This window comes from Rhinolophus ferrumequinum, chromosome 20 (genome assembly GCF_004115265.2).
Source record: "Rhinolophus ferrumequinum isolate MPI-CBG mRhiFer1 chromosome 20, mRhiFer1_v1.p, whole genome shotgun sequence".
In the NCBI taxonomy this organism is placed as follows: Eukaryota; Metazoa; Chordata; class Mammalia; order Chiroptera; family Rhinolophidae; genus Rhinolophus; species Rhinolophus ferrumequinum.
Genome location: NC_046303.1, coordinates 2,637,196 through 2,654,360, shown reverse-complemented (window position 1 = coordinate 2,654,360; position 17,165 = coordinate 2,637,196). Strand labels below are relative to the sequence as shown.

The 17,165-nt window shown below is 50.1% G+C and overlaps 1 protein-coding gene across 3 annotated transcripts in view; it reads left to right on the top strand.

Moving 5' to 3' along the window:
* The window catches only part of COBL (cordon-bleu WH2 repeat protein), a 185,525-nt gene that overhangs the window by 145,990 nt on the left and 22,370 nt on the right, over positions 1–17,165 (top strand). The gene's annotated exons all lie outside the window — the stretch shown is intronic.

Here is a 17,165-nt window from a genome sequence, read left to right as displayed (position 1 = left end):
TGGAGGTAATTCCTAACAAGGTCCATGTACCCATCTTGTTTTCCCTGTGTCCCCTGTGTGGGGGTCACACTGCTGTGAAGACATTTTATATGAGCCAGCTGCTAAATGGCACTCCTGAAATCTGTGTCGGTCACGTGGCCCTAATGCAATGGATTCCATCATAAAAGTCACCACACTGTCACGGGTTGTCCCCACTATGAGGCGTGAGAGGAAGGGACCCACGTGTGAACCGGGAGCTCGTTGCAGACTTCCAGGCAGAAGGAGGGGTGGGGGCGGGGGCTGGGCTCCACAGCCTGGCGGTCTCTGTGCTGTTAGATGAGGTTTCTCAGCCTGTGCAGGGCTTCTTCAGTTGTTTCCAGCTGCTGAATCAGTTAGGCTATTTCTTCTTTTGTGATTAAAAACAGAAGTGCAAGAACATTTAACATCGTAACCATTTTCAAGCATACATCTCAGCGACACTAACACCTTCACACTGCTGTGAAACAGAACTCCAGAGCTTCACCATTGCTCCGGTCCAAACCTCAAACCTTTATGCCATTGGGCATGAACTCCCCCGCCCCTTGCCCAGCCGCTGGCACCCATCTTTCTGCTTTCTGTTTCTATGAATTTGACTGCTCTAGGAACATCGTACAAGCAGAATCACAGAGTATTTGTCTTTTTGTGACTGCCTCATTTCACTTACATATGTCCTCGAGGTGCATTCATTTTGCAATGTGAGGCAGGATGCACTTCCTTTTTAAGGGTGAATAATACCCCATTATATGTGCACACTGTGTTTTGGTTATCCATCCATCTGTCCACATGCGTTTGGGTGGCTTCCCTCTCTTGGTTACTGTGAATGCTGCTGCAGTGAACAGGAGCTCAGGCGTCTCTTTGAGATGTGACTCTCAGTTCTTTTGGACGTAACCCATAAGGATGTTGTTGGTGAATCAGTTAGTATGCTTTTGCCTGCAACACACGCTGGCTTAGTGCACAAGGAAATTTGTAGAAGTTCCTGCAGGCCTAGCAACTGGGGAGGCTCTTCACCCGAACTCAGTCACGTGGACATTCGGAGCCCATCAGTGTGGCCCAGGGAGGGCCATGCAGCCATTGGCTGCAGCTAGACTGCACAGACCAATCACCAGCAAGGACGACAGTATTGCCACGTGTTGATTGGACGGCCGAGGTGCATCTCCCAGGGAACCTGCTGGATGCTGACGGAAGCATGTCGGCTAAAGTGAGCCCATGTATTAGGAGCGCAGACGACAGCCATTGGCCTGGGGCAACTTACTCACCTCTCTGTGCTGGAGCGTCTTCATTCTGACAGCAAAGGTCATTTGGAGAATTACACATGCGAGAACCAGTCAAGCATTTAAAACGATGGCCACCTCTCAACAAATCCTAGCTATACGAAAGAGGCCAACATTTCAAATAAGGGAGATTGTGCGTTAATGTCTTGGTTTGTGCTTTTCAACAAAATTAGATGTGGCAGCACCAGTTTTGCTCATGAAAGAAACAGTGTGGGATGCAGCAATAAGTGTTTGATTTACACAGATACAGATTGTTGTGTGCCTGGTCCCCACATCTGAACTCACATCTGTCGGTCACACATGTCCCTTGCGATGGCCAATGGCCCCTGTGTGCCAGTCTGCTTGGGTCCCCTGCTCTAGTCAAACTGGAGAGATGAAGTAACTCAAGCCCTCATTTTAAAAAATCAAATAAGCCTTAAAACATTTCATTTTCTCCTTGTATGCTCACACCATGGTTCAGGGCTGTTTCTGACTTCCTCCTTTTTCTTAGGCTATTAAATGACTATACACATCACCTTTGAAGAGACTTCTCAGAATGAGTCTGTTTACAGCTCATGAAAAGGAAGTGCCCTGCTCTGGGCCGTGCCAATCCTTTCTGGGCACTGAGGGTGGTACATCCTCTCACCCTGTCTTTACGTGACCGCTGGGTCACATGCAGCCTGGGTGCACATGGGGTCCAGAGAGGACGCCACCGCTTACTTCTGTATGTGCCTCAGCTCTCCACCAGGGTCGTGCTGCCCAGGCGGTACGCCTGGTCCCGGGCTGTCCCCAGGACAACTGAGCTGGAGCTCCAAAGGTTTGCACATGCAGCCACCATCCCAAGGCTGAGTCCTTGGTGGCGGCCAGGCTGAGCTGCCTCAGAGGACACACTGAGCCATGCCCCTGGCTGAGAAGGAAAAGGTCATGTTGCCTCCCGGCCCTTGTGCCTTGGCAGGTGCTCGTGTGTCCATGTGATGATGAGACACAGAAGTAAATAGGCCGTGGTATCTCCCGGGGTCACAGGGGCTGGCGTGGCTGCACTTCAACTGGCTGAGCTTCACTGGGACCCTTGGACCGGTGGCTCATGGGCTGTGTCTGTGTCCACTGGTGCTAACGGGCAGCCTCTGTCCAGGTCTCAGCCGATAGCCCGAGTGCCAGGCCACCAAGGCCCTGTGGTGACACTGCGACTCAGAAATCCAGCCCAGAGCTGGGAATTATGGACGGAGGCGTCAGACAGGTGGCTGCGCTGTCAAGCAAGTGTGCTTGTCATTTTCTGGCTGCCACCCCTCACAGCCACGCAGACAAGCAGGACGGTCCAGGTCGTGTTGCTCCCACACCCTCACTGGGTCTGTTCTTCCAGTCATACTACTCCACCAGGTGCACCCCAGGAGAGCTAGTGTCATAGGCTGACGGTCACCAGTTAGACCCCTGCTACGTGGATGCTTCACTTTTCAGAACAGTTTCAAAGTATAAGAAGGTAATGAGGCTTTAAAAAAAAATAGGACTATTTTAATTTTCTTTTTTCTTCAGCACTGATGGAGTAGAGAGCTGTCCGATGTGTCTATCTTAGCGTAGTTCAGGATGAAAGAGTTCAGGATGAAACACACCTGCGTGGATCACCTACTACATGCTGTGTACTGGCACGACAGAGTCACCAGCCATGGAGGGATATAACAGCCAGGTCAACCTGCGTGACAGGAAGCACGTAGCTCGCCACTCTTTACCAGCCCCTGGAGAGGGTCGGCCAGAGCCTGCCCTGAAGGTGATCTGCTTGGTCCCTTGGGTCATTCTGGCCCCAGAAAACCAGCGAACAGATGAGGAAGGGAATGGGCCCAGTGGCGTGTCACATTGCAGGGCCACGAGAGCAGATCCCGCTAGAATGCCAGCCCCGGGGACACTGGGGGACTCGAGAAACCAGAGCAGCTCGGGAGCATCCCTGCTACATCTCCTGCCTTCTGAGAACCCAGACCCCGAGAAGCTCTCCCTGACCAGTGCTTTGCATTCTGAAGTGGAGACATTTGGGCAGACAGATGTTCCAGTTGTGTAAAGGCATGTTCCACCCGGACACACACGTGTTTTCCTTGAAACCCACCCCATCTGGGATGTTTGGGGAAGGGAAGAGGCACGTTTTCCTCACCAAACATTCTTACTCAGGGCGTGACCAACATCCCCACCTAATCAGGCGGATGACAAGGAAAAGTGTGTGGAAAAAATCATATTTCACCAACTTTAATGGTTGGTATGTCAGATTTCTGCAGGAGTTGTCTTTGCAGAGTTTTACCTAATGGAGGAGGAATTCTTTGTACCCAAATATATGATCAGGTCAACTTCAAGGGAACCAAGTCGCAGCAGAGAGCAGAGCAGAGCAGAGGCCCTGAAGCACCGGCCCAGCCTGGGCCCCAGGTGGTGCTCCCAGCTCCGTGCTCCCGGCTCCATGCTCCTGGCTCCATGCTCGTGGCTCCGTGCTTCTGGGTCTGTTCTGTGCTCCCGGCTCCATGCTCCCAGCTCCATGCTCCTGGGTCTATTCTGTGCTCCCAGCTCCATGCTCCTGGCTTCGTGCTCCCGGCTCCGTGCTCCTGGATCTGTTCTGTGCTCCTGGCTCCTTGCTCCTGGGTCTGTTCTGTGCTCCTGACTCCTTGCTCCTGGCTTCGTGGTCCTGGGTCTGTTCTGTGCTCCTGGCTTGGCTCTGTGCTCCCAGCTCCGTGCCCCTGGGTCTGTTCCGTGCTCCCAGCTCCATGCTCCTGGCTCTGTGCTCCCGGCTCCCTGCTCTTGGCGCTGTGCTCCTGGCTCTGTGTGCCCAGGTCCATGTGCCCAGCTCTGTTCTGTGCTCCTGGCTACCTGCTCCCGGCTCTGTGCTCCCAGCTCTGTGCTCCTGGCTTTGTGCTCCTGGCTCTGTGTGCCCAGCTCTGTGTGCCTGGGAGAGCAGGATGGCCGGATGCAAAGGTGCAGCTGTCCTGCTCAAGGGCCTCACAGAAAACAAGCCTTTCCACAGAATGGATGAAACACTTCTGAAGCGTCTCTCTCTTGTTTTTTAGGATTAACCTCAAACAAGCCTTATGAGAAAATAACTGCTCACTTTAACTAAAATAATCTACATCTCTAGCATACTCTGGATGCACCAGAACTAAATGACTGGAGACAGTTGTAAAAAACGCCCTTGTCTTAAGCACTGGCCATTTCTAAGGCTGCTTGGTCATAAGAAGGTCACACGTGGAAGGAGACAGCACGGGCTGTTCAGACACTTCCCCCCACGTGACCAACACGCAGATCACGTTTCCCCAGACACCGCATCTCCTTGGCCTCGGCTTTAGACAAGAGTCAGGACAAGCTGATCGCGATCTCCGCCGTGCCTCTCCACACCTGTGCTTCAGTCTGTGCTGTCAGGTCCACACGTGCTTGGCCTCGCAAGGGAGCATCTTGGGTGGCTACTCTTTAGTGCAAATTTGTGGTGTTGGAGCTGAACTCGGGACTAAGAGCCCAGTGTCTCCTGCACGAGAGAGAGCGCAGGAAAACAAAATACAAAAATCACCGCTTCATTCAGATCGCACATCCTAAGACCCCATGTCATTGAGCGTGTGCTTAGATTTGCCAGTTTGGAGGAGTCCAGGCCCGGTAATGATGACATCTGCTCATAGACCGCTCACGAGTCACAATAACAAGTCTCACACAGTGGCTGCACGAAGGTGGCACCCTCGGCATGTCCCAGGCCTGTCCTCCGACTGCCCGGGGGGTGGCCTGCAGCCTCCCCGGGACTCCTCACTCGGGGGGGTGGCCTGCAGCCTCCCCGGGGCTCCTCACTCGGGGGGTGGCCTGCAGCCCCCCCGGGGCTCCTCACTCTCATTCTTTCCTCGTCTACAGATGAGAATGTGAAAGGCTGGAGGCCAGATTGGCTCTGGCCACCGGTGGGTCAGCACCACATTTGTTCACACTGATATAAAAGATGTAAGAGAGAAGCAGTGTCCAGTCAGTTGAGCATAACGCAAGTACATAAACGGTGGTGTATCTGATTTTTTTCCACATATTTAAGGAATTTTTACATTTATGCCGAAAACTTCTAAAATAATAGAGACTAGAAGGAAAGCAACCAAATGTAAATGCATCTTGGGCACGAGTTAGTCTTTCCTTCTCAGTTGTCTGTGTTTTCCTGATTTTCTATACTAGAGGGAAAAAAGGAAAAAAAACAACAACAAAAAAAAACCACTTCATGTTAAAACGCAAAGGAATCCTCATAGAAAGACCCTGGGAACGTGCAGTTATAGTGGGGGGGTGTCTCTGAACCCAAGTGGTTGGGAGAGGGGGAGGGGCTGGCCATCTTCCTTGGGGTGCAGGGTAAGGTGGGTGTTGGCCTCCCAAGGGGGCGACATGCCACTCAGAGTCCCTGCAGCAGATGCCGGAAACTGAGGCTGGAGCCCCTCATGGCCCACGAGGTCATTTTGGGTACTGGCGGGTTTTGCTGAGGTGAGCGCTTTTTGGCCAAGAAAGCCAACTTATTTTGGGCCACCATAATTGTGAGTTAGACAGGTGGTTTGCGTGTGACAGGGTGGATTTCCTGGCTGTGTAGCCTGTTGATTTTGGACAAGGCTGGGAACAATTCTGTGCAAGTTTCCTAGAATGAGGGGTCTGACGTGGCGCTGTCTTCCCACCGCTACCAGAAAATGCACGTTGCCAAGGCAGGCTGGACTCTGGGGGAGAGGTCAGCACGTCACTCGTCATGTTTTTATGCTAACAACTCTGTACTGTATCTGAATGGCTTTCAGGTAGTGCTTTTGCCGTGTGTGTGTGTGTGTGTGTGTGTGTGTGTGTGTGTGTGTGAGAAGAGCACACCATACAAGCATAATTATGTCACTTAGCTGCCCTGTACTCACTTTTGATGACATGTTAGCATTTTGTGACTTCTAAATTTTTTTGGAACAAAGATCTATTAGAATGTCTTTTAAAAATATTAAAAATATGTTTATACCTTAGTCCAGACCCAGGTAATGGTTTGAATAAGCATCTTCACAGTCTGTGCTAGTCAGTCGGTCCCTGACATCAGGCAATTTATACAAATAATAAGGCAGAAAGTATCAAGTTGGTCAGCAGAGCTGATTGTAGGGAGAGGGAATGACGTGGAAATTGGAGACAATAATCCAGAGACTCATCCCCTCACTCTGTATTGATGGTTGCTTCTTACCCCCAGGTAAATTTCGAGGCATCTCTCCCTGGCTCTGTGACAGCCTTTGGGACACATGTGACTTTGAGTCTGATTGTGGTCTTGTGTCCAGTTCTCCAGTGTCCCCAGATCCGTTTTCCTTCTGCTCTGCTTCTGCCTCTACTGAGGGGTCCAGGTACACCTGCCCCGCTCACATCTCCTTCCCCAGGTTCTTTGTCACCCCTTCCTCCAGTATCATTTCTTTTCTTTTTGTTTGGGGCATATTTTAGAGCCATTCGGGATGTGTTTTGTGTTTGTAAGTCATTTCCCCATTCTGTGTTTCTGAAACTGTTCTAATATAGTTTCCTACATTATTTCTGCAAGTAATTATTTCCACTGTCTCGTCCTGAGAAAAATGTCACTTGTAACTTATTACGGACAGTGTGGTGGCTTCCCATGTACCAGGAGACCTGTGAAGGGCATCGTGGAGTCCCTTTTGAGAGCGGGCGCTGACTGTGAGTTTTACAGTGGGTCTGTTAGCTCCAGTCCCTTTTGCTGGAGAAGTTGCTGTCTTTGAACAAAGCAGTGAAGACCTGAGGAGGAGGCGAATGAAAACCACGTGGCCGTGCGCATGGTCTCCGCGGTGGCTTAGCCAGCGGAGAGCGAGCTGGCCAGCTGGCCGGGCGGTGCTTGAGGCAGTGCTTCCGCAGGGGCGGCGTCAGCATCATCTGGGAATGTGTGAGACATGCAGCTCTCGGTCCCCTAGCCGAGACCCACGGGGTCAGAAACTGGATGGGGCGAGGGGTCGCTGAGCAGTCTGTATAGCACGCCACCATCCAGGGGATTCAGACACCAGCCAAACGGGAGAACCGTCGGTCCCCGAGAGCTCCGGTGCCTGTGGCCCGACAATGACCGGAGCTGCCGTCACTGAGACCCTGTGCCCTGCTCACCCCTCCACAGCTGTCATCCCATCGAGTCTGCACTGCCACGTGGGACAGCACAATCGCGGTGATTTCTGGGGCTCAACTCTGAGTAGGGACACAGGATGTCAGCCCCGTAGTAACAGTGGTGTGGGCACTGCCAGGCCAGGGAGGGCATGGAGCCGGGGCCGCTGGATAGTGGGCTTCCTGGAGGAGGGAGAGCTTGAGGTACCCTGGAAGGAAGAGGAAGATTTGCAAGTGGAAGGAGAAGGGCACTTCTTAGAACTGGAGGGAGAAAATGTCTCGAGTTAGAAGGAGACATCACAGCCACCCCTGAGGTCAGACATGGGGTCGCTTTGCTCCGCGAAACCTCCCCGGCTCCATGGGTGCTCTCTCTGGCTTCTCCTTTTGCCTGCACCCCTCTCCCAGCTGCTCCCCGGAGATGTCAGTCCATGCAGGAGGAAAGGTTGTGAGCCTGGATAACCGGGCCACCATCTCCCACAGCTGAAACAAGAACGGCCATGGAAGGAAACATACTCTAAGTCAAGACTTCCTACTTTCCCAGCAACGTTGTGGGTTAAATGCCCTGATGTACCTTCTGCTACTAAGCTTCTCGAAATGCTGGATTTTACACACTGAGCATCATTTTTAATGTATAGCTGAGCTGGCAAGAGAGTAAATGTAGTTGTATTGGCCTGAAAATGAGGAGGGGTCACAGACGAGAAGGGAGAGGGAAGCTGAGGGGCTGTGCCTTGTCGGGAGAGGGGCTGCTCTGGTACCCAGGCCGCCCCTGGCGTCGAGGTGAGCGGGACCCCAGAGGCTGCACTCGGGGGACAGAACAGAACGCAGGGAGAGCCCGAGGAGAAGACCCCAGAAGGGCACCCTCTACAGGCCAGTCTGTCAGGAGAATGGAGGGAAATGTTGTCGTAGCATCAGTTGCAGTGAAACCTAGTTTTTGGCTGAACACAGCCAGCCATGCACAAAGGCCCGTGGCAGTGGCCCAGGTGTCAAGCTGGGAAAGAAAGGCCGAAAGACCCGTTTTACACAAATCAACTGGGAAGGTTAACGTAGTTCATAGATGTGATAGTGGTGAACGTTTATAAACCACCCATGAGGAAGTGACAGAACTTTGTCATCTGACAGAAAGAAAAAAACAGTTTTCCTTTTCTTTGTAGTTTCTCTTAGAAACACCTAATAAAATATTTTACCGCAGAAGAGTGGTACAATTGTCTGTACCCACTACCTCCACTTTTTGGTACAATCGAAGGATGGCGTGGGGTGGGAAGAAGAGGGAGCACACTCCGTCAAATAGCACATAGTCATTTAATCAAAAGAGCAAAGAGAGACGGTCTAAAGTGAAAGACAAATTCAAATGGATGCTTTTATAAAAGGCATTGAGGACTATGATAGATAATATCTCCAACATCAGTTCTCCGTAAGATGCAAAAAGGTTCTTCATTTGGTCAGTTTTATGCTAACTTTGGGTGAGTAGTGATGCCAAGCGCGTATTATAGAAAGCGAGGCCAATGCAAACCACGTATCTGTTCTCTAGAGTTCTAATTATAAAGAGACAGAACCTAGGAGAAGCAGACAACGTTTTTCTTAGCTTGCCTGTCTCAGTCGGCAGATGACTCAGCTTTGCTTCATGCCAGAGCTGAATCCTCCTCAATTCGAGTTTGAGTCCCCTGGCAACTTGGCAAGTCCCCGGGCTTCGGGTTACCTGAGGTGTTGATTGAACCCCATTCATGTTCTTTAACCTGCTAGACAACCTGGAGACGGCGTTTTCGTTTTAAGGATGAGCATCTTCAGTTGTCACCCCACTCCCCACACTTCCTGCTGTCTTCTGAGGGGAGGCCCAGACATGCGTGGGTCAGAAAGGACTGAATTTGTTGTCACAAAACTAGTTTAGGATATATTGAAATCCATGGACAAATGGGACCACAATTTGCCCCGTAGAACATGGGAGAAAGTCTTTTGGCTTAGAAAAGTGTCCATGTAGGTATGCTCAGTAAGACTCATTTAACATTTTCCTGGTGCAAGAACCGTAGTGGGACTTTCCCTTGACATGTGATTTTGTGTGACTTTGAATGGACTTACCCCATTTATCAGCCTGGCTGAGTATGTTTCTGCAACACACACCCTCAGGGATGGATTAAATAATTTGTTGGCTGGGGCTTCTTTCATAAATTGCAAAATAGGAATAGTGGCACCCACACTGCAGGGGCACTGGCGCTAATAAGGAGGTAGGTAAGTATTACCCATTTCAACACTGCAGAGTGTCAGGACCCAACGACCACAGTGCGGTTTCCACGTATCACTGTGCACCTGTACTGCCACATAGTAATTAGCCAACAGTCTAATACTGTAGGCTACTCCTAAAGCCATGAGCTCAGCATAGACGAGGAGTCCTGCTTGGAGATTTGCTAAAACAGGCACCTGAAATCACAAGGAAGTTTCAATTTCAAGGCAGCTGAACTGAGTCGAAGGACTCTCAGCCACCGTCAGAGAAACTGGCCATCGTGTCCACGTGGAGGCCTCCCCAGAAGGTGATGTCCCTCTGCCCTGTGGACCTCTCCGTAGCTCGATCTGCCAGAAGGCTCTGTATTGTATCCTAAGGAAACACCAATGTTCACGTGCGGGAAAGGAACTGACGCCCTGTCATTACTGACACCCTCCTTTAAAAACATGAAAAAGAGTCACAAATCAATCAACAACTTTTTTAATGCCTGAAAGAGGGACAACAAACTGCTCAAAGGAACTAACTCCAAAGGGGGTGAGTTAATTTAGGAAAAAGAACAGAACTTTAAATATTTCGGATCATTGCTTCAGAAAATGTTAATAGATGATCGCATACAGAACACAAGAACAGGCTATTATTTTTTTTTAAAAAATTAATAAAGAAAGAACATCCAAAAGTTCTTGGACATTAAATACACATCCTCAGAAACAGACACACTGAGGCACATTTTGATGAAAATGTTGATATCCACAGATAAAGAGGAAAAGCTTACCAAGTTCTAGAGGACGATCCCCTATAACCGGGCAGAATCACTGGCCTCTGGGGTCTCATCTGTGAGGCGGGATGCCAGAAACAGTGGAGCTGGACACAGGCTGGAAGGGGAGGGTTGATCTGAATCTTACTTTGACTTCACTATATTGATAGTTTAGGATGAGGATTAAGTGAAGATGACCTTCAGGCAGGGAGCGTAAGCGACATCCTAAACTACATTATTCTCAACATGTCATCACTCAAATGTGCAACCCAAATAACGGAAAATAGACCCTGGAAAGAGAAACATGATATTCAGCTGTCACATTTAACACAAGGTTTTTTAAAATATGCATTTCTGTAATGGGAACACCAAAACGTAAAAAATATGTCATTTACATTTTATGTTTATATATTATGTTTATAATTATACGTTATATTTATAATTTTGTTGTAATTAATTTTATATGTGTATTTATATTTATACTAATATATTAATACATTGAATATTTTAAAGTATATGTACATAGTAATTTACATATTTATATGTATATTAAATATAGTTTACATTATGATATACATTTAACATGTATTTAATATATATATTTATGGAAAAATTAAGGCAATTCAGACATTTATAGACAGGACTCTTCAGTTTCAAGAGGCAGAAATATGTCTTGAACTTGGTAACAAAAATGGTTTTTTGTGGGTTTTTTTGGCCCACGTCCCTGGTCATGGCTGGGTCCACGAGCCCCTGGGCTGTTTTGGGCTTGTGTTCCTCTCAGCTGAATGACTGCCATTTATCCCCGACCCCCAGCCCGTTGGTCCCAGCATGATGAGACCACCTTCCCAGGGCCCAGGCACAAGGTCCTCAGACAGCCTTGACGGTCTGGCTTAGGACACCGCCCATCTTTGGAGCGTCACTGAGTCGACGGCTCAGATTGGCCAGCCTCTGGGGCATGTCCCGCCCATCCTCTGTGACGGGCAGGTGGACTGAGGCTGAGTATGAGGTTACTCCAGGAAGGAGGGTTTCATTGAGCAAAACAGGGAGATGGCCGGTCGGACAGAGCCGAGGCTGCTTCCTATGTGTGTCTTTAAAAGCACAGCAGTCGGAACACACTTGTGTTGTGATGACAAAATGGCAGTTTTCTCCGTCCAGGTCCCCAGTCAGCGCACCAGGCCCACAGGATTAGCGTTGCGGGTCCGGCTTTAGGGACCCGTGTGGGTCAGGCCCGCTGGCCGACCCCGGGAAGCCTTCATTGCCCCGGCTTCTGGAAGAGACCTGTGTGCACACGTGTATGTGCGTGCAGGACGCTGGCCAGTGCGCTGGCCGCCGGCCGTCTCCGTCACCTCCGAGAGCCCGGTGTGCGGGCCTTCTGGACAGACGCTGATGGAGAACGTGAAGGAGGCTGCGACCACGGGGGCTGTCCTTTCCAAGGGAACGAAGACGTAAACTTCACGTGGAAGAAACTAAGGAACCGATGACAGGAAGAGGGCGCCACACGGGGGCCACCAGTCAGGGCAGAGTCTCCGTGACACTGGTCACAGAGGGTCCCTTGAAGGCTCTCATCTGAAACCCACCCTCCACCCGCCGGCTCCTGAGCATTTGCACGCGTGTGTGCACACAGTGCCACAGTCGCGTGTGCCACGTGACGACCACGGTGCCTGACACTTCTGTGCTTTTGCTCATTCGTGGACCCGCCGCCCTCCTCCACCTGCCCCGACCTGACTTGTCTCCAGGCGCCTCCCGTGGTCGCTTTCCCGCTCCTGCGCGTCGTCCATGCGCTCCCCGCCCCCACTCCTGAGTCGGCTCACCTGCGCTGTGTGTTGGGGGCTTTGACGTGGGCGCGCATCCTCCTGGGAGGGCGCCAGGCCTTTCCGAGGGGATCCCTTTCCAGATGTTGGGCCTCCATACGGATTCGTTGCTAAGACTGAGGTGTCTGAGAGCTCACCTGGGGCCGCGTCAGAGCCAGGGTCCCCCCGACTCCACGTTCAGGACGCCCTCTCCTCCCTCACAAGACAGGCGTTGCTCTCAGCCATCAGGGGTCGCAGGGGCTGCAGTTTCCTCAGGAGGACAGACCTTACTCCTGATGCCTGACGAAGGGAATGTGGAATTCCTGGGACAGGGCGGAGCAAGTGAATCAGTCCAACGATTTGTCAGCAAACGCTCTGGATCATTAGCTGGTTTCCAAGTCCTCTTGTCAACCAATTTGACAAAGAATCTAATTGAGTCGTCAAGTTACAGATCATGAAGCATACGTTTTGTGACAGATTAATTAAGTGAGATACAGAAGAAAGGTTTTAAAGACCAAGTGGAGTGATGTCACCACAGAACCCCTCATTTACCTCCACTTACTTACGTGAACAGGGTTTCCTGCTTAGTGTTGAGAGAATGAATAAAAGGGGCTGCATCTGTGCCCAAGCCTGCCTCCCTCTAGCAGTAAGTCATGCAGTGACTTCTCAGGAAACAGTTCAGAAGGCCTCATTTAGCACAGTTTGAGAGGCGTTTCTAAGGACATGTGACCTTTTTGTTTAGCAAATATCAAAATTCCTAAAAGACGTATGCATGTTTGTTGGCTGTGTCCTATTAATTATCACAGTGATAACTACTCAGGAGAGAAAAAAAAAAGAATTTCCCATGATGTGCTGAGAGGAAACAAGAATTAAGGTCTAATTTATGTGTACATTTTATACTGAGAGGTTTGAGCAACAGGAAAAAATTTTCAAGCAGAAAGTACATTCAATGAGCTGAGATTACATGGGGTACTGGGATGGAAATAAGTTCAAGAAAGACGAGACAAGTTCTAAAACTCTGCCTGTGAAAAGCAGATCTTGCATTTCTTTTTATGTGGAGGGTTCTGGGCATCAAAATACTATCATATTTAGATTCCTTTTATTAGATTTTTTAAAAAGATGAAACATTTGAAAATTTCATATTTACAATGCAGTAGAAATTATCACATCTGTTGCAACCAATGGAACTCATGATGGAAATTTTCTGGTGTCGATTAAACATTTTAAACATGGTTGTTCTAAATTATTTGGGGGATGTGTGTGAAAAATACTAGTGACGTGTACGGTGTCGGTTTATACCAGGAGTTCCAGGCGCTTTACCTGTACCTACCTTATTCTCCCTTGTTTTTCCCAGGCAGGGAACTAAACCCAGGCAGGTTGAGATGCAGAATGGGTATTCCTTGTTGGCCGTGACGGGCACATGGAGGCCATGCAGCCAGCGGTAGTGTTACGAGGATGCATTTGGTCTTTGACACGTTGTCTCTGGGCCGTGGTGAAACGTGGTGAAACTGTCTCTTGACAATTCTCCTTTCATGATGACCAGCAAATAAGCAGCATTGTAGGATATCAGGTCTTTCATTTGCATTCAATAAAATAAAACAAGATAAATGAATCCGTTGCAAAAAAGTACTGGGAACATATTTACATTTAGTATTTGAAATTTTCTTTGGTGATTTTGGAAAAGAAAAACTCAATGGATCTAATACTGAGCTGAAAACGAGTGTGTGTTCATCTTGAAGACTTACTAGCCTGAAGTGAGCATTTCCTTCTTTACACTTGAGGTGGAGAGTTTTCCAAAGGTCTCCTTTAGATGTAAGGGCATTTGACCCACGGGCTTGTGTCATGTCGGTGGAGGACGACGGAAGGGTTACTGGTCCTGACGTAGGCTCGGTGGCTGTTCATTTAGAAGAGAATTTAACCATGAATTCATATGAGGCTCCTGTTAAAGACAAATGAACCGTTTTTCACATTTGCAATAATCACTTTTTTAGCTCAAAAAGGTTGCTCACACCTTAAGACGAGCCAACATGCCAATGTACTAATTAACTCAAACTAGTGAGTTACACTTTCAGGGCCGACAAAAATAGCAGAAGGGATGAACGCAGTGCTGTATTCCTTTTAAGATTCCCACTAAGTCACCGAGAATTGTCAAGAGAATGTTTGCATCCTGTATTTTGATTTGGAATTCCAGAGAAAGATAGAATTCTAGATCTAGAAGGGACTTGAGAGCTGCTCAGAACCAACTTGCTTCTTTTACTAAAAGGGGGGGTTGTTCAAAGTCCCGAGGACTGGGAACGACATGGGGTCTGAGCCCCTCCGGTGTCCCCTGGTGCCTCCAGCTGTCGGGCTGGAGTCGCTGCAGCACCCTGGCTGCATGGAAACCCTCAGCTGAGGGTGGGAACTGGGGCACACGGAGCAGCTAGACGGCCCTGCACCATTAGCTCATTCAGAAATTGTCAAAACATGTCATAGCTCGTGGGGTTAATAACACGAATGAGCCAGAAGGAGAAAAGATAATGAGGGGGCAGGGCGAGCACCGTGGGGGCGTCTGGTTCCAAGGCACAGACTCAGACTGACAGAGCTGCGGGCAGAAAGATGGAAACACACCAGCCAGGCTGCATGCCTCACAGGAGTGTCCGTTCCTACCTTCGGTCATGCTGGAAGCCCCAGACGTGGTCCGTGCAGGTCCCCAGCCTTTGCGCATGCTGCCCTGTCTCCCGGGCTTGCAGCGCCCGGCCTGGGCTCTGAGCTGGGTGCAGCGGCACTTCTGTCCTCTCCCCTCTGACCCCCTCACCTGCCTGTGGCAGGTGGCATTGCACCTGGCTCCCGCTCCCTCCAGCATGCTCCGTGACCACCCTCACTATGCTCAGGTGAGCTCCCTTACCTGCTCCTGCCCAGCGCCAGGGCCCGGCCCTGGCGCAGGTGCACAGGTGGGCCCTCACTGAACACCTGTCGTATGGGTTCAAGGATGGCGTCCTTCGGGCCCTCTGGAAGGCTACCCATGAGAAATGGGGGACTCACCCAGGCAAGAGGGCAGGTCTGGTAATCGCTCTGTTGACTGGGCACTTTTGAATGGTTTAACACGTGCACACTGAGTATAGACTTCTCACGTCTTGCTGGCTTAGGTTTCGCAGTTGGCTGAATTTAGAGCAGTGACTCTCAACTTTTCTCTTTTTATTGCTGCAAAACTTCTGAGGAATATAAAGCAATTCAGACAAGCATTCTCAGTGCTAGAACTGGATTGAAAGGGGGTGGGGCAGGCTTGGAGCCCCGTCCATCACGGATGCATTCTGAGGCGGCCAGGATGCCAGGAAAAGCCAGCCGCAGGAGGTCCTAATGTCTCCAGGAGGGACAATTGGGAGTCCTGCTTCACACCTGAGGGAGAGCTGTTGGCGGGGTGAGTGGGCGGGGCAGGCCCACGCTACCTGAGCAAACTCACCCAGAGTGGACATTACCACATGGCATGGCATTGTAGCCCTTGTGTACGTGTCTGTCCCCTCAGAAACGGTGAGTCACCAGAGTCGAGACTCTTGCATGGGAATCTGTGTTCCCAGGTCCAGTCACGGGGCCCTTCCCAGCAGTGGAGGCACGGCGGGGACCTGTCCTGTGCATTGGCATCCTGTTTGGTCTCTGCTGCAGCCCTGAGGGCCAAGTAGCTCCCCACCTCCTGACAGAACTGAGCCAGAGAGGTCAAGACAGCTGACCCCAGCTGACCCAGGCCGCCATCCGCTGCTCTGCTGGGATTCGAACCCGGGACCTCTGTGCTCTCCCACTACATAGAAAAAAATGCGTTCCTTTACTTGACCTTGTTCAGTGAGGGTGACAAAAGTGAAGGCAGGACACTGGTCTGCTCGGCCGTCTGCGCTGCAGTGGATGGCAGTGCAGAGAGCAGCTCTGAGTAGGGTTGGTGCCGTGAAAGGACATCTCAGGGCTGAGTCACAACACAGGCTGTGTGGACAGAGTAGCCGGCCACCGGCCCAGGTGTGACAGCGGAGCCGCAAACCATTGTCAGAAAAGACTTGCTTGTGTTAATTCACGGGCAGTGTTTCTTCTCCATATTTGCCCCCAATTAAGAGTCTTGCAACAAAAACCAGGAAGGAAGCTGGAAGAAAGGGTCCATTGTGGGGGCGCAGTCACCGGCCAGGAGACACTGCCTGTGCATTTGTGCTTCTGAACAGTCGCTCCTTTGTCTTCTGTCCTTCACTTGTTAGCTCTCCTGTGAAATGTCTGCTTTTGAAAGTTTCTGTTCGTTTGTTTATTTCATTGTTTGGGATCTCCAGTTAACCAACTCCAGGAGGAATTTTCTCCTTGGTGTTCTTTTGGTTTTGTTCATGCTTTGTCATTAGTCTGCTGTCCTGTTAAAATGACGGTGGTGTGGGTGCCATGGCGACGTCACCAGACTAGCAGGGCACGGTCACGTGGAGGGTGCACTTGGCGTGGCCGTCACTTGGTTTAGGCATTCATTCATTCATTTGTCGGAGGAATGAATTTTCAGTGCAGCACACTGAAACTACAGCCAGCACAGACCGTATTTCCCCAACTACCATAACAGTGCTTCCTTAGATTGTATGTCTTGAGGTGCCATGAAGTTTAAAATCAATTTCTACATTAAATTTTAAAAAATAAGAACCCTGGTACACAGCTGTCTCAGAGTTGTGCACACCTGTCTTTCCAACTCCAGAGTTAGTAAGAGTCCTCTTCTCCATGCAGAGATCTTAAAACACCGGGGCATTCAGTAAGAAAGAAAGTAACAGCCTCACTCAACTTACACTTAATGTGTTTCTAAATAGCCTGTTAGATGTGCGGAGGGCTACAGGTCCCCATTGGCAGCAGTAACTGGGGAGGAACGGCGTCACCACTCAGTGTCATTGCAGGAAACCATGTAGTGCTCAGGGGCCACGTAACCTCAGCCAAGGACACTGTTGTTCTGAGTCTTTTCAATTTTACTAGAAGGTTCTCTCCCAAGATTGCCTTGTATTTAAACCAGAACTTACTGTGTCACGTGTGAAGATGAAGGGAGACCCAGATGCCGACAGTGCCATTGATATTTCAGGCCTAATTCC